The 25,588-nt window shown below is 40.5% G+C and overlaps 1 protein-coding gene across 11 annotated transcripts in view; it reads right to left on the bottom strand.

Moving 5' to 3' along the window:
- Window positions 1–25,573, bottom strand: part of TMPRSS11E (transmembrane serine protease 11E) — a 45,348-nt gene extending 19,775 nt beyond the window's left edge. For 2 of the 11 annotated variants that reach the window (XM_090139141.1, XM_090139137.1), the window contains exons 1-5: window positions 23,401–25,565; window positions 22,746–22,873; window positions 21,771–21,879; window positions 20,190–20,281; window positions 5,808–5,947 (exon numbers count right to left, since the gene is read on the bottom strand). The gene's annotated coding sequence lies outside the window, so the exon portion shown is untranslated. Of the gene's footprint in view, window positions 1–5,807; window positions 5,948–7,250; window positions 7,330–7,490; window positions 7,591–20,189; window positions 20,282–21,770; window positions 21,880–22,745; window positions 22,874–23,400 lie in introns of those variants that run through there. The other 9 variants (XM_090139146.1, XM_090139149.1, XM_090139139.1 and 6 more) reach the window with 9 other exon arrangements.
- Window positions 25,574–25,588: the final 15 nt, after the last annotated feature.

The following is a 25,588-nucleotide window of genomic DNA, read 5'->3' on the forward strand; positions in this document are numbered from 1 at the left end:
TACTTCTTTGCAGCAGAAACTCCAGCCAGAATAAAAGGACAGTAAAGTCTTGTGAAGTCCTCAGTACAGGAGGGATGTCCACCTGTTACAGCATGTCCAGAAGAAGGCCACAAAAGTGACTTAATAGATAGAATATACCCTTTGAGGACAGGCAGAGAAAATTGGGGCTGTTCAACCTGGAGAAGAGAAGGTTTTGGGGAGATCCGATAGTAGCCTTCTAGTATCTAAAGGGAGGCTATAAGTAGGAAGGAAACAAATTCTTTGGCAGAGTCTGCTATGGCAGGACAAAAGGAAATAGTTTCAAACTAAAGGAGGGGAGATTTAGATTTGATACAAGGAAGAAGGTTTTTTTTTTTTTTTTTTTTTTTTTTTTTTTACAGTAAGGGTGGTAAGGCACTGGGACAGATTGTTCAGAGAGGTGGTGAATGCCCCATTCCTAAAGACATTCAAGGTCAGGCTGGAAGGGCTCTATGCAACCTAGTTGCAGATGTCCCTGTTCAATAGAGGGGAGTTGGATTATGACACCTTTAAGTGTCCCTTCCAACTCAGATAAATAGCCACCATCACCAAGTACCTAACAGGTTTAGTGCATGACTGCAGAGAGATTGTGCCTGTTGGTGCGAAGAGAAGCCTTGACAAACTGGGAAATGCTGAGGAATTAGCTGAGATTGTGATCTGCATAGGTACTACTACAAGTAAAGGAAGGAGAGAGAGTCTGCACGCAGAATGTAGGATGCCAAGTGGGAAGCCAAAGACCAGAATGCCCCTAACAGCCAGTAGGAAAGCAGTCTCAGTGCATGGCTAAAGCAACAGAAAAAGAAAGAGAGGTGCAGAATCATCAGGGACTGGGGAAGCTTAGGGGATAGATGGAGCCTAGCAAAGGATGATTAGGAAAACAACACCTGTACATCCTAACAGGAATAGCATACAAGCATTACAAATTGACTAGCAGAAAGCATTTTGATGCACAGAGGATACATTGTTCTGAATGCTATGGTAGACGCTGCATCCTCAAGTAAAAAATACATCATGTTGACAAAAAAAAAAGAAGTTAAAAAAAAAAGTCCATTGTGAAGAGGATGCAGAGACAGAAAGCCAAAGCAATGCTTCCCATGTTTAACAGAATTATCTGAGAAAACAGTGGTATCACAGGCCCTGAATACTTTACCTTAAACAAGGACATAAACACAGTTACATAGGTGGCCTAAAGGAAATGTGGTAACGAGAAGACAAGGAAAATGCCAGGGAACAATTATTTCAATTACTTTCAAATAAAATCTGAAATCCTTACTCTGAGCAGTCAGGTAATACTAGATTTCTGCATGCTGTGAGGAAACTCACAAGATGGGAAGCAATTTTATGTACCAGTCAGGTCTGAATCAAGAGTTGCTTTGTAATATTTCTACCCTGTACCTGAACAGTATCAGCATCTAAGTCAACACTTCTACAGGGAGACCAAAGCCAGAAGACCAGCTACTGCCATGTTCAATTTTAAAGATAGCAACCATATACATACAGAAAAATCAATGCACCTAAAGGGAGAATCTGCATGTTCTCTGGAGACATACAGACTATTTGAAGACATCATGTTAGAATAAACACATCCTGCTTGTCAAATAAAAAAGCCTTCAGAAATCTCAAAGATACACATAAGGAAAAAACAAAACTAATACTGGGGAACAAAAAAAGCATATCCCAGAACAGGTGATAAATGGAAACGGTTATACATTTAGGCACATAAATTGCATAAATACAGCCAGGGAGAGGCATGTCAGAACCAACTAGATGATTTGTCTTAGAAACAAATTATCACTAGAAGAGAGTGGAGTGAAAAGCTAACAGCAAGAAGATAGCCCTTGAGAACAGACAACATTCAATCTGTTAAAGGATGAAAAAACTAGACTTGCTGATGGTACGCAGCCTCTCACCCAATACCACTTTACTGCCAGATGACTGGGGAAAATTGGAAAAAAAAATCCACAAAAAAACCCAAACACTTCTGACAGTTTAGTTAAGATCCACAAAAAGAGCTAAATTAGCACAAGCAACTAAGTAATAAAAATAACAAGTATTCCCATCAATATGTTATATGGGGTAGAACCATAATAGATTTTGTGAATCCAAGTTCTGCTTTGAAAACCTACATCAATTCCTGAGCAAGCCAGTGAATAAGGCAAATCTGACTTAAACAAGATGTCTTACAAAGGGCTTCTTAAAAGGCCTGAGCTGCCACGAGATACAAAGGCTAAAGATAGAAAAACAAATTAAAATAGAGGAAAGAGAGGAAAACGATAATGATTTTTAGTGAAGCCAAGTCACATCTCATTGGAATCTCTTCTACTCATTGTATTCATAAGTAGTATGGAAAAAAAGAAATAAGTGAGGTAATAATCACCTGCCAAGAAGACACGGACCACTTCATTCACAACAATCATAAATTCATAATAGGACAGAAAATTCCTGAGAAGATATCTGCATTTACAAAGATTCCACTACTTTGATTTGGATCCCAGTTCCCTCTTCAAGAAGTCAAGGTCCAACACTACAGCTTTCTCTAGCCTCACCCAGCCACAGATCATTCAAATCAGATCATCTTGCTCATGTCAGGTCTCCAAAAAAGGCAAACTCTGAACATGAGAATCAAAGTAATGCTCAACCACAGTAACTCTGAGAACAGAAGGTGGAAGAAACATTACAAAAAGCTAGATTTTTTTTCTTAAAAAGTCTCTAAACAGAGACTCTACAACAGTAAAACATATGTATTACTTAAACCTAATTCTGCTACTGAGGATTAAAATTCTTGAAGGGGTAAATATGCAGCTGACTCCCAGAATGGTTCACAGCTTCAGCCCTCATGTAGAGATAGCTTCCATAAGCACCAAAGTTTTCTATGTGATTCTTTTCTATATGATTCACACAGAGCCAAGTTTCCCAGAAAGGTCTCAGTACTCTGCCTGTTTCATAAGTGCTCTGGTATCCTTACCATAACTCAAAAAAACCAAACATCCCACAACTTCAATTTCATTCTTTGCACAGAGGAGACAAGAAGAAAGCTATGACCAAAGCTAAATCCTGTATCAACCTTTTGAAAGGTGTTCATTAGATATAACTCCTCTTAGCAGTTTTTTGATTGGTCAGTAATAATACTAGCAGGATTAGGCCACTCTGCTACAGTGGTATCAGCACAAGCCACTGGATATGCCCTGTTCAACATGAACAGCCTAAATAGCTTGTGTACAAGCTGCAGATTGCTTACAGCAGAGATTACTGAACAAGCAAACTGAACCAATGGGTTTTTAGAAATCCTCAGTATTACCTGTAAATTGCTGTGCTACCAACAAAACTCAACTCACACATATTAAAAGCAAATGGGGGAGAGATCCAAAGACAAAGGCACATAAATTTTTATTTATTTATTTTAAGACTGGTGACTCAACCTTTTATTTTCCCCAAATCTAGTTTTACTTCCTGCTCTTTTAAAAACAAATTGTATAGATTCACCTAGGACTGAGTCAAGCTGCATTTACTCAATCTCTCACTTAAGCCATTTAAAAAAAAAAATTCTTCTGCATTATCATGAAGTAATTTTCTGGTTGGAGACTCCTTCTGCCTTGTCAATCTCTTCCCTAATTGAGAAACACACATTATCATGAACTGCCCCGACTTGCAGAAAGCTGAAGAATTGTCTTAAACACTAAGCCATTAACAAGATCTTGCTATACTAATGTGTCATCGTAATTGTCACAAGGGTTGTTGAAGCTTTTCCCCATCGCGTTTGCCATGACTGTTCCCATTTTCTTCTTTAAATAAGATTGAGACATATACATGCCTATTGCTATAGTGTTTAGCCTCTCCTTGGGCAAATCTTTAGCAGCAGAAAAGCAGAAACAATCATCCTCATAATGAGTTGTCCAGGTAGAAATTAGTGCAGAATTAGAAACAGATATGCAGGCAGTCTACAGCTGATTCAAGTCATCATAATTTTGTTAACGCCCACTAGCTGAAGATTGCTGCCCATAACTGTAGGAGGGCAATTGAGGAACATGAAATGATGCACATGCTTGGAAGACTAAAACACAAGGTTTGTTAAAGGCAAAGTAACAAGAGTGGAAAAGGAGAGCAGAGGGATTAAGAAAAAAATCTCTCCTTATAACTTCTGGATTCAAGTTCATCTCTAGTGATGAAAACAGGACTTAAAAATATATTGTTCTCTGTTTAACATAATTTTTCTACTAGAAGACAAATGTAATTAACTTATTCGTATTGGGAAGGATGAAATCAAGAACATGCATATCATAACAAAGTACCTATGTGTTACTGTGAGTCTGTATGAAAAAAAGAGATTGAAAGAAATATCATGAAGGGGTCATGATCTTGAGCACAGCTCAAGTTTTTTAAAAAGGAAAGTAAAGGTGATGGCAGAGAATAGAGCAGATGAGAATCTAGAGATATGGTAAAGCAGAACTTGGAACATTTATTTATTATGTTTGCCATGAATAGGAAGCATTTAAATTCAGAAAAGTATAAGTTTCTTATAAAAAAAATATAAGAAATTAGTGTCATTTTCACACCCAGTTTTAGTGTCCAGAAGTTGATGTCAGATAAATTCGGGGCTCAGAGCAACAAATAGAATTATGTCACTACTTGAACTGCTGGACATGCAATACAAGACCAGCAGACCCTGCAGCCTCGTGCATCCAGAACCCTTCCTGCCACACCAAGGAGAATGTCACAGTGCCACTAGATAAATACCATTTTCAGGAAATACAGAGCAAAGAGATCATGGTGCATTTTCTCACTCTTGTCCATCCTGCAGAGAGCTGCACTAGACTGCCACTTGTAAGAACACAGGGCTGCGTACAAATGCATGCACAACTCAGTTCCACCTCTGGTATTTCACAGCTCATATATTCAAAAAGGACTTATTCTTGAAAACCAAAGTGTCCGAGCAGTGAAGACTACCAACAACTATGAAAGACTTTTCCAGTAAGCCTGAGTCTCATCCCCTGCAGGAAACAGATCATGCTCAGGGTGCTTTGTTACACTGACCACTGTAAGACAGACTGCTCCCCATGAAAGGGCAGACTATCTTTCTATAACAAGCAATTTTTTACTGCAAACTTTGAGTCACTGTGCTTCAGAATTTTTATTAGCCATAACACAGCATTTTAAGGACTTCTTATAAAATAGAAAGACCAGTGTCACCCTGGTGCCAGTACTTTCACATATTTACACAAATAGAACACAAACATGGAATGCTGAGCTATAAAAGAGCTGCAGTAAATGCATGGAAGATCTCTTTGCGCTGAGCAGGCAAGTGATCTCAGGATGTTCCACCCTTCCTGCTTGCTAAAACTGGGTAGGCCAGACCCTGATTTGGGTTGCTAAAAACATAAAAAGGCTGGCTCAGGGAACCAGGCTTACACTGCATTTGGGTGGGGAGACAGGATCAAACACTGCTGGTGACAGCTGAGTTTCTCAGGCTGTCTGCATAACTATAAACAGTTTGGGTACCTCCCTCATTTGTGGAGAAAAGACTTAGGTGGAAAGAGTCTCAGTCTCTCTGAATCAGATCTGCTAAGCACAGATACTGCCACATGGCATGAGCCTAATGACTCTGGTCAGTGCACTACAAGAGGAGAAGCTTGACAGTGATAAACCAACTCTTGTATCGCACCTGAGCAAAGATAAGTCAGCAAGATCATTTGAGTATGCCTAGGAAAGGTTTGGGGCCTCAGTGAAACAGTACTCTGATATTTGCAAAGGATGCAGGGGCATAAGCTCTGAGTCAAGTGGGCATAAATCACCTCTCACTTGCTCACTCCAAGGGTGAAGAGCTAGACCCAGTGGACAGTTGAAGGCTTGCTGCAAGGTCTGTTGCTGCAGTCATTAATCCACATTCTCTCATGGATCATTAAGCAAAACCAGCATGCACAGTACGTGGACACTGAAAAAAAAACAAATCAAAATTTAAATTGTTAAGAAATCAAATAAATACAGTAGTATTCAGTGTGATGAAGCATGAGATCAAATACTTGTTGGTTCAACAAGAATTCATAACAAACGCTGAATGATCATTCACTGGAAAATGAGAAATACTTAACCATCCCACAGACAACGCAGAAACGGCTTGAAGCCAGGACTGATTCAACCATCAAAAATGGAAAATGCAAACCTAGTAAGTACTACAAATGATCTTCTGAAAGTTGAAGTGATACACTATGCACAGCAATGGACTCACCTGGAACATAAAATTCTACTGTCACAGATGAACTACAGAACTACACCTAGATCAGACAGAAAGAGGGCTGCCAAAAGAATTAAAACAATGGAAAGCTATTCTTACAACAGGAAGGATGGAGATTAACAAAAAAGGCAGGATAGTCCACTTGGAGTCCACTTTAAAAGCACATGCAGATAAGAGCTAGACAGAATCAAAATCTTTACCTGCTTTCCTGATACAAGGCTTGACAAAAATTAGCAGCTCCTGCAGTGTTGTAAAATTCTAAGCTATGCAGTGGAACAGCCATGAGAAGGCCAGTGAGGTACTGGGATGCATTAAAAAAAAAAAAAGTGTGGCCAGCAGGTCAAGGGAAGTAATCCCTCTGCTCTGGTGAGACCACATCTCGAGTTCCATGTTCACTGTTGGGCTTTCCAGTTCAAAAAATATAGGGGACTTCTAGAAAGAGGTCAGTGGAGGGCCACAGAGAGGACAGAGGCCTGGAGCATTGCCTTTATAAATAAAGAGAGGCTGAGAGACCTGGGGCTGTTCGGCTTGGAGAACAGAAGGATGAGGGGGGAATCTTATCAATGCCTATAAATACCTAAAAGGTAGATGGATGGTGCCAGGCTCTTTTCAGTGGTGCCCAGTGACAGGACAAGGAGATAAGGCATAAATGGGAATACAAATCCCATCTGAATATGAGAAAAAAAATCATAGCTTTGAAGGTTATTGAGCATTGAAACAGGCTACCCTGTTGGAGTAGGGAGGCTGTGAAGTTTCCTTCTCTAGAGATATTCAAAACCCACTGGGACACTTCCTTGTGCAACCTACTGCAAGGTACCTGCTGTAGCTGAGGGGCTGAACTAGATGATCTCCAAAAATCCCTCTACAACCCCTATTTCTGTAACCATTAAGTCCTCTTTTGTGTGGCATTACTTACTTGTGGAACTCTGAAAGATGCAAGTCTTCCATGGCAGGGAAAAAAACCCACTGGTATAAGGGTATTAGAAAGAAGAAAGTTTCTTACTGATTCACATGGATGAGAGCTCATCCTTAGGCAGTCAGCTTCTAATTACATAGACAATCTTCCAGCACGCGGCTAGTAGCTTGAAGACACAGGACAGAAAGAAATCACATCACACAAGCTCATCTCAACTCATGCTGCAGCTTTAATTGCTGGGCCACAGAGTATGGTCTCTGAGCTTTGGTAGTCTAACCAGTATGATCTCAGAGACAACAGCAGATACAAAGGGTGACTTTTTTTTACCTTCTGTTAATAGGGTACCTCTCCAAACAGCTGGCTTCCCTGCAGGAATGCACACAGAACAAGTCAGATTGGCTGCAACACAGGCTCAGTCCAGCCCATTGTCTCACGGTCAACTGATCAACAGCAATATTTTAGACACAGAGCTACAGTCTCAAAGTAAATAAAGGATTTACCAGGGTCAGTGCTCAATTCCCTCAAAAGTATTTTTGAACCCATTATAGAAGAGGAAAGTTGGAAGAACAAGTGTTACAAGACAGGCTCAAGCCATACACATTTGTGACTTGCAAACAAATGAAAAATTTCTCCCTTCACACTGGATGATTCTTAGAAAAACTAAAAGATAGTTACAGCTTTAAAGTACTCAATCCAGAGTTCATCTAACAGGTGTTAGCCCTTGCAGAATACAAGAGTCTAGAAATCTACATGATTTTTTTTATGCAAGAAGTCCATAGGACATGCAAACTGACACAGTCCACAGAAACACTCTGCAACAACTGTGATTGCCTCTTACAAGGGTTTGGCTTGACATGTACCAGTCCTCGTTCACTGTAGTCAGTGTTTAGTCCATATATTCAAGAACTTTCCCAAGACAAACCCTTGGGAAGGGTTTGGCAACCCTAAGCCTTTGCTCTGGAATTTAAGAATATGTTAAAGATTCTCAGTCATCCATGACATTTCTACAGGAATGAGCAAGATGTGGCTTCTAGAGAAAATAAGTCATGAAATAAAATTAGCCACCAATTATAAGTATGACTTCAAAGATGTCTTAGCTCAAATTGTATCTGCCACCAGCAAGATCAGCGCAAATCCTAATGATCTTGAAAAGGCAAAATGGAATTTCCAACATCTCTAGCCAGGAAGGGAGGCAGAAACCCTCTGTTAGCCACACTTAAAACAGTGACATGATCATGGTAAAAATTATCAGAAGTATACTCAAAAGCTTTTGCCTAGCATTTAAGTACACATTTCTATTTATCTGCATGAAAAATTCCAGTGGTCTTTGAAAGAAACAGCCAAGCCAGCCCTGTATCAAGTAACTTTGAGAGTCCTACATTTGAACATGCCAGCTAATCTTTCAAAGACTGCTCATCTTCACCCTATACACTGTTACAAAGTGATCCTAAAAGAAACTGAGGCTAGGGTGAAAGGATGGCAAACAGTCAACACACATTAGCGAGCTACCAGTTATGTACTACACTGTATTAGCTAGCCAACTGCAGAATAATTTGAACTTACTTCCAGTTGATTTGTAATAACATGTTAAGCAAATATAATTTTTGCTTTGAGCTGTGATGGAATATCAGCAGGCATATAGTCAACATGACTCAGTTGAACTGTACTGTATTGAGCAAAAAGGATCCAAAGGTGATCTCTTTTCCCAGCACACTCAATAATTCTTGCTGTAGCACTAGGGTGTGGCACCTTTGTAGCATTATCAGTATTTCACTCTTACCCTCCCTCCCTCTTGGAAAAAAAAAAGCACACAAAAATCAGAAAGTAACCTAGGAAACATGTTAACCATGCACATTTTCCTCTCCCCTGCTCACCTCCATGGCCTTTATCTTAATGGACATCCTCATCAATAGCCCCAGGACTAGTTTTCCTAAATTGTATGCAACTTCCCTTAATTGATGTTGGAAAGAGGTGGAGCAGCTGTTGTAACAGCAAGAGGCTGTCAGTCACTAGCCACAAGACTTGAGATAAAAACCTAACAGGTAGAATTTTCCCACACAAACTACAAAATTCTGACAAAAACCTAAGTACAACCAGTTAACAGAACCATACACTAATCATAAAATAGTTTGGGTTGGAAGGGACCCTTAAAATTATGTAGTTCCAACCCCTCTACATCTAGACCAGGTTGCTCAAAGCCACATCTAGTCTTGCCTTGAATGCTTCCAAGTAGGGGGCATTAAGAACCTATCTGGACAACCTGTTCTAGTGCCTCACCACTCTCCCAGTTAAGAATTTCATCCTAAAATCTACACTTGGAATCTACTCTTCTAGTTTAAAACCATTTCCCCTTGTCTTGTCAATACATGCTCTTATAAAAGCCCTTCCCCAACTTTCTTGTAGGCCCTGTTCAGGTCCTAGATAGCTGCTATAAGCTCTTCTTTGAGCCTTCTCTTCTCCAGACTGAAGAGCCCCAGATCCCTCAGCCTGTCCTTGAAAGGGAGATGCTCCAGCCTTCTGATCATCTGCAAGGCCCTCCTCCAGACCTACTTAACAACTCCATGTCCTACTTGTGCTGGGAGCTTCAGAACCAGACATGTATTCCAGGTGGGGGTCTCTAACTGTGACAACTGCCAATAACATGGAAAACATTTCTGTTTGCAGAATGAGGACATTTATAGCACTTCAAGAGAAGAAATTTTGTAGTGTTTTATTACAGTAGAAAATTTTCTACTTCAGCATTACAATATTTAAGAGCTCCAAAAATACCATTTAACCATGCAAAAAATAAAAAAGCCCCCACCAAAAAACCTACCTCCCCCTCCCCCCCCCCCCCCAAAAAAAAAAACCACTAGGTTTTAACTTATTTTTTTTCCCTTTTTGTTTTCACAAAGCTTGGAGATTTAGTACATCAGGAAATTCAAAGGCACCCACCCATATCTTCATTTCCTGAAGAAGGAAGTGATCATAGCCCTGCACTCAGCACTGGTGATGCCACACCTCAAGTACCATGCTCAGTTTTGCGTTCCTCACTACAAGAAAGACAGTGAGGCCCTGGAGTGTGTCCAGAGAAGGGCAACAAGGCTTTTAAGAGTGTGGAGCACAAGAAATATAGTGAGCAGCAGAGGGAACTGGGTTTGTTCAGTCTGGAAGAGGCTCAGGGGAGACCTTATCACTCTCTACATTCTGCTGAAAGGAAACTGGAGCAAGGTAAGAGTCAGTCTCTTCTTCCAGGTAACAGTGACAAGAGGCCTCAAGTTGTGCCAGGGGAAGTTCAAGTTGGATATTTGGAGAATAAATTTTTCCTAAAGAGTGGTGACACATTCATTGGAACATGCTGCCCAGGGGAGTCACTGTCCCTGAAAGTGTTCAAGAAACATGGAGATATGGCACCAAGGGATGCAATTAGTGGGCATGGTGGGGATGGAATGATTGGTTGGATTAGATAATGTCCAAATTCTCTAGTGCTTAACTAGCCATACAGTCTTCCTATTTCCTTCAAGAGCCACCCTTGTCTCACACATGCGTTACCACCAGTAATTCCCACCACACCTTTATGAAGTAACCAAGGATGTCCACAACCACCTTTTGCACTGGCCTTCTGTAACAAGGAGACTTTCAAACAGTTTTGAAACATAAGTCAACCTTCGATTCCTTCTGGAAAAGAAAAACAAAAAAGAAGCAACAAAAATAGTGTTGGAAGCAGCTCCCCTTATCCATATGAACACTTCACCAAACATGAGACTGTGACTGTACAGATGCACCTCGTACTCACAGCACGCTGAACTTTCCTCTAAGCAGTTACTTCAGTCTAAACTAAACACAAGCCTACAACACATTACATCAGTTCAAGCTGCCTAAGAAGACAAGTAGATACTTGTAGCACTTCAAGTTAATAGCTCGTTTTATTCCCCTCACCTCTCAGGCAGTTCTGACAGCCTCTACTAAGCTTAAGTAGATCAGAGATCTTCCAGGATGCAGCTTAGCAAATTTAATGCTACCTGCATGTTGTGTTCCACACATCAGATTCTGTGAAATGCATTAAGGTGAGCACACTGGATGAATTCCTAGCATCTCCCAGCAGGCTAACTGTTAAATGAGTTAAACATTTAGAACAAAACACAAATTTGTTTTCAGGTTCCCATGCCAGAGGATTGGAATGAGTTTATTCTTCTTAACAAAAAACAGACTTCAGAAACAAAGGAGAAAGAACATGGGAAGGAAGACTATTAAGACAATACCCTTCAAGAAGCTAGAGATGTATCCATCTACAGACGATAAAGAACAAACTCCGGTCTATCAAATAGAAACAACAGAGGCTGAGGTAAAGTGCCAAAGAAAAAAAAATAAAATCAAGACAAAACAATGCACCTTCTACCAACATGTCAGAACAGAAAGCCAACTGGATCTACAAATAAGACTACTGAAATGCAAGCAGAACAAAAACTTAAGGAAGTTTTTCATGCCAGCTTGGAGAAGTTCATACTCTGCAACATTCATTACTGTCAGACAACATTCACACACAAAGAGAATTTCTTCAAAGGGGATCAACAGGGAGGAGAGAACAGAAGCTTCCTCTCCTGAAGACTGAAGCTTAAGAAGGCAGCTAGGAGGAAAAATTGCTAGATTAAAACTTCAGCTATTTCTATGCTTATAAGATAGCCAGTAAATTAAACAGATGATTAGACATGGTAATAAACTCAGGAGCGGGAATGGGACAAGCATCAAAATTCCTGCCAGGGTTCTTGGCTAAACTCAGAGGAAGGAGATGAAAAAACCAAAGGCCTGGAAACCTCACGAATCCACCTACCAAGTTAGTAAGTGACCAAACATGCCTCCAAACAAGCCAGGGATCAAGGAGGGTGATAGTTTTAATCGTTTTGTATTATCTGTCAACTATGTTTTTAAGCAGCCACAGAACAAGCTGGACCTTACTCTTCCTTCTTCCTCAAGAAAAATAGAAGCAACTTTTCACAAATTTTCTTCCTTAAGATGGAAGTGACATACATGCAGTTATCACACTGGGGAGAATCTGGGAGGAAAACCACACTCATTCTACTAGGTTGGATCTAGATAACTCTATGGTATCTGGCTTTTCCCCAGACCACTGATGAGCTGGTTCAGCTTATGCAGCTACAGACCGGCTACATCCAGAGTAGGGCTGGGATTCCCATCTGGACACTGAGTCAGAATATGGTCAGCTTAAGAAAAGTTCTAATTTTAAATGCGGTCAAAAATCTTATCCCTAGCATCATTCAGAAGAGCTAGTAATGACTAAAGGATTATTCTCATCATTTGTATTTTCAATTTGTGCCCCCAAAAGAACAGAGACAATATAAAAACCTCACTGTAACACTAGCTGTGTTGAAAAAGTAAAACCAGATTTCCTGTTAATGTACTTCAATCTTTTCTAGAGGGCAATTACAGAGCTGCAGTGTGACAGAAGCACTTTCTCTGGCTTTAAATGATGGAACTGCTTAGATAAATGTACTTCACACATATCCCTTTTTAGATAAAAGAACAGACAAGAAAATAAGTCACAAAGATCCAGATAGCAAGCAACTGAATGTAGACATTTACAACACAAAATCGTAAAATACTTTTATTTAAAATATAAAGCTTTCTCCTTTGTATCCATGAATGAGTAAGAAATATTACTTAAAGTGGTTTAAGTTCCAGCATTTGGAAGGGTATAGAATTATGCCCACACTAACAGGATTTTATTGAATTTAGAAGTAACGAGTTTACAGTGGACTTGACTGTACTATACAATTTCTACCACCATATAGGATATGAAGACAAACAACTTCTTAGTGTTGGAGATATAAGGCAGTTGACTATCCAGCTTTAAATAACAGGACAGTTCTGGGCTGACATCCTGGGCTAACAGGAGAGAATTTGATTCAGGCTGCAATTACATTGCAGAAACTCTCATTTAAGATGTTCCAAATGGATCAGCAAGCAAAACATGAAAGAATCTCCCAAGGAATGACACAGCCCCCTACACAACAGAATAGGTCACTAAAAGACAAGCTACCATGCAAGACAAATTTGGATTGTACAACCATTCCGTTCTACCCAGCTTGCACTCAAATGACCATTATGAGTTGCAGAGAAGTAAAAAAACAAGCAACAAGTATATCCTTATAGTTTTTCCTGCAGCATTATTTCAGAAGTGATTTGATCACTGAACTGTACGCGTTTCTAGTATTTCCCTTTCAGTTTTCAATTAGAAGGTAGCAGATCTGTTTATGGCTCTGCACCATAATATCCCACATGGGATAGTGGGAAAAAAAAAATAAATCACAGAATGGTTTCTTATGGGCAGGAGACTTAGGCAACCATACTTTTTCCTATAGGTATCTTCAATAGGTTGATCTCACCACAAAACATTAATGAAAGGGAGATGATATTTACATCCTTCCAGAAAGCTGGAGTTTGAAATCAACTTTTCTAGACACCAGGGAATACTCACTCGAGTGAGTTGATCAACAGCATGACCAACAGCCCAAACCAAAAGCCACCTAGATGAAAATCCACACTCAACTGCCTCAGTCTCATTGTGCACAGATGATATTTTGCAAAACAAGCAAAAAACACCAACCTTGACTGCCCGTAAGCAGTGCTAGCTGTCTGACCATGCAGAGTATGAGCTAGGACAGGGATGGCAGGTGAGGTATTCCTTACCAACTGCTAAAGTCTCTGATTCAAGAATTAATCTGAAGTCCTCAAACTGTTAATCCACTAGTAACACCTAGCTTATAATTAGGATAAAAGCCAAGTCTGACTCTCCCATAGAACAGCAGAGAGGAAGACCACCACAGTGCACTATTCTCAAGAAGCCAGTGTCTAGCCAGCACCCCAGGCTGAGGAAGCCAAGCACCACACCCGTGTGCTGCCTGCTGCCATCAGTGACAGGTTCCACCTGGAGAGATGGCTTCCCTAACTACATCTGTCTAGACACCCTGAGCTCTCCAAAAACTGACCAGGCTTTTAAACAACAATAAAAAAAAAAAATCAGTTTCTACTAGAATCTAAATTCACTTTTTCAGCAGAAAAAAAAAATCTGTGCAAAGCAATGTACCAATACAACATATTTACTGACTGGTCTCTTCTAAGTGAGATCACCTCTTTTCCAGATTTTATTCATGTCATTCTAATAGGGTTCTGGATTACAGCAATCCTTTATAGTCTCTTCCTAGGAAAGTTACACTTTCCATTGCTCTTTCTGTCATGAGCAGTCTGGCCACCTGCTGCCCAATTCCATAGCCTCTGTTCTTCACTGGCAGGCTCCCAGGACTCAGGAATCTTTTGCTACTTATCAGTGAAGTAGAGAGTGTGATCCGAGCATTAGATCATGATCTTCTACTGTTCCCCTTTCTTTTAGGGAAACCAAACTCAATGTTCCCTAGGTTACCTCAGTAACATTCAACCCTTACACATATAATTCAGTGCCATCTAGTTAGGAGTTTTTTAATTAAGCGTTCAAATTAATGTAACTAGTTGTGATATTATCTGCTTGGTAATGGAGGAATTGAGATCACTAACTCTTACGAACAGTCCCATAAGCAATGCTAGATGACTGAGACATAGAATAACGCCCATGCTCTCCCTCACAAAAGGAGGGCTGAAAACCAAGGAGTCACCAAAAGCTAGGAATGCCTCTTGGGGAGGGACAGCCATCACCCAGCCTTCCAAGATGAGGTGACAACACCGCTCAGCAAGCAACCCTGATCGTTTTTAGCCACCTCAATGTCACACTCCTCATAAAACTCAAGACCATGATATAGCTACTTAAGCCAAACACAACTTATTGTGGGCACATCTCAAAAATACAACCATTAGAAGCATAACAGGTGGAACTGATAGTTGAACTGCACAGCTTGAGCACTTGTGAATTCTTTTGTAATGTTTCTGCCTTTAAGAGCTTGACAAGAAAATCATTTAAGTAAAGAAGCTTTAATATTAAAGTAATCTAGCATTGTCAGAAAGACCTCAAGCAAATACATTTTTCTCCCAGTTGCTTTTTGCAGTTTTTATTAAGATACACTGCCAAGATTTTATCTAATATACCTACATACAAAGAAGCTTTAACATTTAAGGAGGCCATAATTAAAGTAATTAACCTATCAAATACATATAATTAATATATCAACTTCAATACTCTGAGGAAGAGCCTAAAACTAACGTGTTGTTACATGATGCAAGTTTAAAGAGAACCTCAAAAACAGCAGTTAGTAGGCTATAAAATAAAATGAGGCAATTAAAACAATTTAACTCATTGATGATACTTTCTATGGTAATTGATGATTACCATAGAAGAGTACTTGGCTTGGTTGGGATGAGATTTATTTTCTTCATACAGTGCCATGTTTTGGATGTGCTATCAAAACAGTACCACACCAATATCAACAGTATTGATATCACACCAATGTTTTAGCTATTGCTGAGCTGTGCTTGAACAGCATCAAGGCTTTCTGTGTCTCGTTCTGCTCTTCCACTCCCTAAAACAGTAAGTAGGCTAAGGGTGGGCAAAAGGTAGGGAGGAATCACAGCCAGGATAGCAGACCCAAACTGATCAAAGGGACATTGCATGCCACACAATATGCTTGATATAAAAGGCTATGGCTTTATTGAAATGTTTGTTGCTCAGAGACTGGCCAGGAATCCCCCTGCTTGTAGAAGGTGGTAAAGTGATAACCTTTGTATTGCTTGCCCTCATTTTCTCCTTTCCTACATTTATACTGTCTCTATCCATGAGTTTTTCGTGCTTTTGCTCTCTGTTATTCTCTCCTGCTGCTGCAGGGGGAGAGTTTTATCATGACCCACAAGTTTTGCTCATTTCTCCTCTGATCCTCTCAGTCATACCGCTGTGGATGGAGCAAGCAAGCACCTGATGTGAGCTTAGCTGCTCGACAGATTCATCCCCCCCTGCAAGACAAATGTTACCCCTGACAAAGCAAGGTACTGGTGATCATTCAGGCCAATTTAGAAATAAGTTTAGGAGTATTTACAGTACAGGAATAACTACAGTGAATTGAAAATTTCTTATAATAGGGATTTCAAACAAAGAACATAAAGAGCAGTTAGCTCTACCACATCAAAAACCAGCTAGCTGAAAGCTTCCTAAACTACCAGGACAAATATAAAGCAAATAAACCCATTGCAGCAAGCTTACAAATCTTTGCATCCGCTCAGACTTTACGACATTAAGAACAGAAGATCCTCAGGATTGTATTAATTGTTTCTAGAAAAACGCAAAGTACTCCTGAAGAAAGAAGCCAAAACTCAAAAGTGCCACAAAAAAAAAAAAAGCCCAAACTCATGCAGGTCCCATAGCACGTATCTGAGGTACCCAAGACCTGCAGATATATCCTAAAACAAGAAACATTAAATCCTGTCAGAAACAAGTAGACTAATGGAGCTCATCTCCCAGTGGTGCTAACAAATTCAAAGAACACACTGCAGATTAAATTAGACCTATGTATTATGACTCATCTAAATAATTGCCTAGCAAGCTGTGCCTGGAAAAAAAACACCTCAGCATGCAAGAATTTCTACACCCAGGTCAGAGAAGGTGAGCTGTATTTCACTGATTTACTTTGCTGCAGACCTTGTCAGTGCTTTGCAAAGCCAAGGTGGCAAAGGAAGAGCAAAAGGGACAAGTTACAGTTCACAGTACAACTGGAATGAGTTGACAAAGCAGCTTAGTCCAAAAAGTGAGGCTGAGAGAAAAAGACCAGCACTTTTTAAACTGCATCAATAGAGAGCTGTATTAAGATGTTTGACTGGTGGGAGCTCCCAAAAAGCTACTGAGACAGGTTTTTAAAGCTTTCTTGGAGTGAATCACCATTGCCTCAATTTCATATCTTTTTACTGCACTTCAGTACCACCTCCACAATACCTCCTTTTCTGGTATGAGCTTTGTTAGGGCCCAAGTAGTCCCATTAGGCTCTTCCCCCTGGGAGGTGTTGTGCCCTCACTCTGAAAACAAGGCTTCCCATAGGAAGCCTTGCCACACAACTGTCCACCATGGTTTCCATTATCAGGACTCAGACACTAAGCATTAGCTCACACTGTCCAGCTCAGACTCTCTCAGCTACACACCACATGAGGAGAGGAGATGATGACCATGGTACTCTGGTTGGACACATTATTTAAAGTATTAGTTTTAATATTCTAGAGAAATACATCCACAGGTTGATGTGTTCTCTCAAATAAGAGAGACCTTCTTGATACCAATTCATGGACAGTTTCCCAAGAATGGTAAACAATTTCTTAGTTTCACCTCTGCCAACACTACATGGAGTTTCCATGAGATCAACATTTCAAACACAGATCTGCTAATACTTTAATTCTGATATCAAATCCAGAGATCAACATCTTCTACCACTTCAACTATTGAAGTGGAATTACTGTCTGGTAAGTTTAGCTTTATTTCTTTAACACATATTGCAAGGTAAAACATTAAATATCAACTCTGAACATTCTAAAACTTGAAAGCAATGAAATACCATCATGTTATTTAAGCACTTAAAATAGTCCAGCCTGTTCTTTCAAGTTTTAATTGCTGATATTCTAGAGCTTCTATAAATAATCAGGAGTAGTCAAACATGCTGATCACAGCTGTGGTGGGGAACTAATCAGATGAACCATCCTTTCAGCCCTGATGTGTAGAGCTCCACTATTCATCCACAAAACCCCACAGCTTCACTGCTAACTTAAGATTTTAACTATCTACTGAAGATTACACTGTTAAGACCTTGATAAGCAAACTTGCACAGAAGAAAAATGTACAGTAATTGAAATAGGACACAGCACATTTTTTAATTAAACATCAATATTTAATTGGCCCTCAAAAATGAAAAGTACTATGGCTTAAAAAGAGGGTGTGACATGAGATAACAGCAGTGATTCACCTGGAAGACAAGGAATACAAAAGCTAGAGACGAGCTAAAACCTGCACTGCAATGAGAATAAATGGCGTCATAGCCTTAACAACTCCTCTCATGCTGGAAGGAAAGGTTAAGAACAGGGCAATGTGGTTTTCATCGGAACAACTCATGGGAAAAACTATATCCATCAAAGAAACCACCAAATAGCCATTACCAGTTAATCTACTGATGATGCACGTTACAGCCATTCACAAACAAATACAGTAAGACAGTGTAAATCAAAACAGCTTTAATAATTTGAACTGACACATTTATTCTCACCAGAGCTGGACCACTGAGAGGTATGGAGGAACAGTATTGGTAACAAAGCAATATCCTGCCACTGTAGAATGTCTCAACTTTGTCTGTTATCCACATGCCTATATGCACAGAACGAGATATTTAACGTTTACGTAACTGCTGTCTATTAGCTTTTTAAGTAGTGCCCCTCTTTCACCAACAACACAGCACTTTGTTCCATTCTGCTGGGGTTCATGTTATAGTGGCCAAAAACTGAATGCATTATAACTTTTAAGCCTAAACATATGCACAAAATATCTTACTTCGTGCCCTTCAATTTCTCCCAGATACTGTCTCTTGCAGTCCAGGGCAGAAGAGGAAGAGACATAGAAGAAAAGAGGCTACTGCTTCTGTTGAGAGGAAGGAAGACCTTTATGTACACACCTTGTTCAACACCTGAAGTTCCACTAAACAGATGGAAAACTGGGTTTCATTTTGGTTAGGCTTGCCAGAGACCTACTTAATAGAAAAATCTCTACAACCTTGCCACACATAAACTTCATTCTCTAAATGTGACTTTTCAGCAACATTATCACAATGAATATACACAGCCTTAAATCAGACTTCCAACTCTGAACAGCTCTTCAGAGCCAGAAACATCAGCATGAAAAGCCCTCACCGCATTCAGCTGCAACAGCATGCGCTCAGCTTTCTGGAGAAGGTGACATTTACAGTCTTCACCTAATCAGCACACAGTGCTATCTTCCTTTAAAATCTAGTCTGAAAATCTGTCCATAAAGGAGAACTCTTTTTTCCCTTAGACAGGAGAGAAGAGTGGAAAAATAAAACAGGCACAAGACAATTAAGCTTGACATATGTTCTCCCCATTATATGTTACTGAAAGATTTCTGTCTGTCATGCACAATTTTGAATTGTACAGCTGCCAATGGGTGTGAATACTTTTGTAGAGCACTGGATACTATTTTTGCGACCAAAAAAATTCCTTGGTTACCACGAAGATGCCATTTATCTATTTCAGTCTAAGTTAAGGTAGGGCTATCTAACTAATGATAGGGTTATCACAGTACCATGAAGACATCTGGACTTGTCAAGCCTGTTCTTTAATCCTTTGTCTAAATGGGCTAGACAGTTTGTACCACACAAAATAATTGTTCATACACTTCCAGTGAGTTAACAATTGAGAAGAGAGCTGTACTTCTGTATTTTTCAACAACTATAAACCACTGCAGACAGAGGGGAGCAAGAAAGGAATACCAAAAAACACTCTTCACCTCTTTGGTGCAGCATAGTATGTACACTGGGCTCCTGCTACAGAGCTTATGGGCAGTAAAAAAAAGCTAACTGTAACATGATTCAGCAAGGAGCAAAAGGACATGTTTAATTTCAAGTCTCTGATTAGGAACTCACAGCTTCCATAATATTTGTTCAAGAGCTCTAATAATTCTGTAAATACTCTGCTGAATTCAGGTCAATGCAAATATATTTCTCAGATGTGATTATGACATCTCAGTGATGACCTTAACTGCAGTCTTACACCCTTCTCCTGTTCCTTGGGGAAACAGCAAAAGAAGAAGAAACTTACCACTTACAAATACCACCCACAACAAACCCTGCTATCTCCAGACACGGTCTAGCTAGGTCGAGAAGCACTTGCATACTAGTGATCTAGAGCAAGCCCTGGGTTTTCTTCCCTCTGAGCATAATCACTATGGATCACATTTCAGCAACAATGTAATTCAAAATAGTCTCGTATCAAAGTGTGCACCAAATGCGACATGCTGCCACCTCCTGACTCAGTAGGAGATTGACCTAAAAATTCGCAGAGACATACCAGGTGACAGCTGGACTCAGGGCAGGATACACTTACTGCTGCTGCAACAGGACAGTTCTCTTTGTGACTATTCAGCTCCTTGACAAGTCATCCTGAAAAACATAGTTTCCTTTCAGATCAGCGACTTGTATCAGTTCAGAAAAGACTCTGTAAGAACTGAGGACAGCACAACTGAACAAAAGGAATGGGAGAGATAAAAAAAAAAGGATCACCCCACAACAGAAAAGCACTGGATGTCCTCAGCCATACGCAAGGTCTGATATTTCAAGTGGAAGTGCTCAAAGAAGGGAAAATTGCAGCAAAGCCAATGAAATGGAGGTTTTTCAAATAACAACAAAACAAAAACACAGAGGAGAACACCCAACACAATCAGCTTTCACCTATGACTTGCATGTCATGGAAACTAACTATTCAATTCTCTAGTGTCACTGCCTTGCAACAAAGCACTTACAAAAGCATTTATTGAGTGAATTTACTTAGAAAGAAGTTAACCTTCCTTTAAATCCAGTGCAAGTATCACTTTCACCACGACAGGCCTGAAACTTTATTATCAGAGGGCAGAGGTAAAAGGCAAAGAAGAGAATGGAAGAGGAGGTGAAGAAAACAGCACAGAACAAGCAACAAACACACAAATATAAACAACAATTGGGAAAAGCAGCCAAACAGATCTTGGGAGATAGGAAAACAACTTGTTGGCTTCCAAGAACTCTAATTTCTCTACCCCTTATAATTCCAATACCGTGCTGTCACCCCCCCACCCTGCCCCCTCTCTCTGTCCCCCATGCCTCCCCCCAGTCTTCTATCATTAGCTTACTAATTAAATACATTTTTGGAATAATATTTTCAGGGAGTTTCCTGTTTACACTGCAATAACACAGTGAGCCAATAAACTCAGTGATCTGAAGTACTTGGACTTGGCATACACTCAGTCCAGAGTACAGCAATTATCTCATAAACAGGAAGCACGCTACTGTCAGTGCACTCAGGCCAAGGAACAAAAGGCACACAAACCACATTTCTGCAGTTCCTGCAGTCTACTTAAGGTTCAAACCAGAAATCAAACCAAATACGAACAACACTTCTCTATCCATGCCAACAAGTGTTTTCCAGAACTCTTGTTTTCTTCCAGAAAATTTACATCTTCCTTTCAATAGAAAACATATTCCACGGACTGACGTAGCCAAAATTATGTCAAGCATCACAAAGTAAACCTAGAAAGGACTTCTGGCATAACCAGATTAGAGTACAGTAGAGAAAAGTGGTTATAACCTACACCTGACTTCTGCAGGACTCTAGGTAAAGGACAAGGATTAACAATCACACAATTTGAAAGTTTGTGAGCCTTTACGAGAATGATACACATAGTGACATTATCCAAATTCCAAATGCACAGGCAGATCAGCAGAACACACAAATACCATAATTCAGCTACATGAATAGCTCTCTGCTGATCTGCCTCACACCTGTACAAACGTGCCTTTTGAGAAGAGCAACAGAGTTAAATCTTGTCCTGTAATTTGGAAGAGAAATTCTGAATCAATGGCTTTTTCATCTTAATCCAACTCAGATCAATTAACTTACCTTAAAAAGGTGGTATTCCATCATCTCAGTTCTGTACATTGCCCAGATCACCTCACAAGCAGCCCGGAAAGGTAATCAAAGCACAGGCACTATTTTCACCTAGATTATGCTAGGAAAGCATGTACCAATCCTAAATTTCTTTAAAAGACAATTTAGCTTGATATAGCACACTGTTTCATATATAAATGGAGATGTTTCAAGTTACACAGGCTACAACAAGCCTACAACCAAGTCATTTTCCAAAATCTACTTATTGAACAGTCAGCAACAATCTCTACTCAAGCTCCTCACAGGCAGCAAAAGGCCTGCACACAAAAGCACACCGAGATCTCACATCTGAGCTAGAACATAGACTATTCTCAGTCACCACTGACACTCCTCACAAGCAGCCCATCTTTAATGAACAATTTTAAGAGAATGCCCATCAACCATTACTTGCAAAAAGACAAGAACAGACTAATACAGAGGTTTTAGAAGTTCTCCCTTTAAATGCCCTTCCTAATGAATGTCTCTCTCTTAATTCAATTCTGAAGCACTCTGTGCAGACACTAAGGGAAATCTACATTCCTTCTAGAACAGGTTTGGGCAAAGCAATTAACTGCCCCTTAAACTAAAAGGCTGTGCACCAAATCTCTGGCACAGTGAGAACTAAAAGAATCCCACTACCAAGCTTAGTATCCCTTTTTTCCTCCCATCTCCTTCTGGATTTGGTATATTGTAGCTGTGGCTTTCCACACAGGTTACAAACTGCTTCACTGCATCAAGGAGCAGTTCTTACCATACAATTCTTGCAGAAATGCCTACCAATAATAGAACTGCAAAATGGCTAAGGCTGGAAGGAATATCTGGAGATGGTTTGATCTTGCCCTCCCACTCAAAAGTGAGACTCAGAAGAAATGATTTCAACCTCAAGTAAGGTTTCAGCAGCTGTCCTCATCTGTAGATTTTTACTTTTTTTCTAAACATACTACTTACAAAGTAGTGAAGGTGGTAGACACTCACTAACTGTAATTGAACTTTGTGCCACACTAAAGGGATGAAACCCAGCAAGAGGCTACACCTGGCTGTCAAGCATGGCCTTCTCCAAGGTTGCCTCAGAGCATCTGCAAGATTCAAAGAAAAGTACACTGTCACAAACTGCAGCTTTCTGACTAAGCTTCCAGTTAACTCACATCAATGGTACCATCTAGTGGAAGGCACAAAGTTTGACAGGTTTTTTGGTTGGTTCTCCCAAACTTCTTTCCATAAATCTAACCTAAAGGAAGCAATAAATCAATAACGCAAGGTAACTACTGGTAAATGAGAAGGCAAGCATTGCTCAGGAATAACACAGGCCAAGTAAACCTGTTGTGTGCATTCCAGCTGCTGAAAGGTACTCCAAAAGCTGCTTACCCAACTGAGGTGATAGGAACATGTGCCTACCAAAATTGCTTTTCAGTCTATGATTGAAGAATCGAGAGTTTAGTGTCAAAAAAACATGCTAGGGTAAATCCTGAATATATCAGGAAGTGTAATTTCACAGGAAGGATAAAGACTCACAGATGAGAAAATGTTGAACCAGTTAGATCACCAAAGCACTAACAGTCTTTATTCAGATAAGGAAGCCACTACAAAGTTGAAGAACGCTTACCTTCCTATCTCCTTTAAGAATCAGGTTATCCCAGTTGTTTTTTCTTTTTTCTTCTTCACCTCATTCTAGTTTATAACATCTCACTGAAGAAGTATTATACCTTTACAGTGATGTTTTTATCCTCCTTTTGGGCTTTGCTTTGATACCTTTGAAACAAGTTGGACAATACTGACCAACGTCATTGCACATTTTGTACTCTAAGCTTCATCACTAGAATGGAAATGTGCTCCCTCACAACATTCTATGTCAGCTAACCAAATGGTGCTGGGCTGACCAGATGTTCTTACTAAACCAGCCACTCTGTGAGGGCAAGCACGCACATCAGAGATCCCAAGCAAAGCACCCTGAAACTATACTGCTCTTGTAGGAGGAAGTCATGGCACCAAGATGACTGCTGTGTGCATCAGATGACACTAGCAAAGACCTACAGTCTGAGAATAAGAATTACCACTCAGTCTATAGCAGCTGTCACCATGTAGTACAACCTCTCCCAAGGAGCAGAATAGTCTGGTAGAACTTTTGTAACAGGAACAAGATAGCTAATAGGATTTACAATACCACAGTGCACAAGATGAGCTCTCGGATAATTGAGAGTTACATATAACCCTAATAAAATACTCAGGTGCCTTCATCACCTCACAAGCTACCTAGAAAGGTAATTGAAATTTAGGCACTAACTGTTTTCACCCAGGTTATGTCAGGAAAACACATGCCAATTCTAAGTTTCTTTAAAAGACAACATGGCTTGATAACACATGCTTATTTTATACATAGAATCATAGAATGGCCTGGGTTGAAAAAGACCACAATGATAATGGTCATCTGGTTTCAACCCCCCTGCTATGTGCAGGGTCACCAACCACCAGACCAAACGGCTCAGAGCCGCATCCAGCCTGGCCTTTAAAGTCTCCAGGGATGGGGCATCCACAACTTCCTTGGGCAACCTTTACCAGTATGTCATCACCCTGTGTGAAAAACTTGCTCCTAATACCTAACCAGAACCTCTCCTGTTTCAGTTTAAAACCATTCCCCCTTATCCTATAAACATCCACTCTTGCAAACAGCCATACTGCCTTCTGTTTATAGACTCCCTTCAAGTACTGGAAGACCATTATGAGGTCTCCCTGGAGCCTTCCCTTCTCCAAGCTAAACAATCCCAGTTCCTTCAGCCTTTCCTCACAGGAGAGGTGCTCCAGCCCTCTGATTATCTTAGTGGCTCTCTTCTGAACCTGCTCCAACACCTCCACATCCTTCTTGTACTGGGGGCCCCAGGCCTGGTCATAGTACTCCAAATGGGGCCTCACAAGAGCTGAGTAGAGGGGGACAATCACCTCCCTCTCCCTGCTGGCCACCTGCTTTTTAATACAGGCCAGAACATAGTTGGCCTTCTGGGCTGCAACTACACATGCTGCTGGCTCATATCCAGATTCTCATCCACCAGAACCCTCAAGGCCAACTCTGCAGGGCTGCTCTCAATGAGATCTTCCCTCAGTTTGTATCAATACCTGGGATTGCTCTGACCCAAGTGCAACAGCTTGCCTTTAGCCTTATTGAACCTCACTGGATTTTCATGGGCCCACTTCTCCAGCCTGTCCAGGTCCCTCTGACTGTTTTCCCTTCTTTCCAATGTATTAACTCCATCACTCAGTTTGTGTCATAGTTATTACAAAACAAGCTGAACGCTACTATAAGAAAAAAAAAAAGCGCCAAAAAACAACTAGTCCAGCTTGAGAAAAGAAACAACAAAACCACAGACAGACTTCCTTCAGACCCACAAACCATTCACACATCTGAGAGAAATCTGGGGAAGCCCAATTCCCAGCAGTAAGGAAAGCCACAGCTGCCGTGCCCCACTAAGGAGCCACCGGAGCTCCACCACCACAGGCAGCCGCCGCAGAAACACCACACGTGGGCTTCCCCTCAGACTGAAAAAGCAAGGCCCTCTCTTCCACACCTATACCCCTTTTCTACTCTTTTTTTCCTTCTCTACAGCTCGCTTACCAACAGAAAAAAAAAGCACTAAAGCCACAAACACAACTAAGGCACACCCAACCACTCCATCGAACTCCCCTTAAATGCCAGAACTACGCATGCGCACACGCTCTGCGCAGGAAGGCCCTACGCACGCACGCGCCGCGCTCGCTGTCTTCCTCCCACAGCGCATGCGCAACCGAGCGCTGCTTTCTTC

This window comes from Phasianus colchicus, chromosome 4 (assembly GCF_987193195.1).
Source record: "Phasianus colchicus chromosome 4, bPhaCol1.hap1.1, whole genome shotgun sequence".
Lineage (NCBI taxonomy): Eukaryota > Metazoa > Chordata > Aves > Galliformes > Phasianidae > Phasianus > Phasianus colchicus.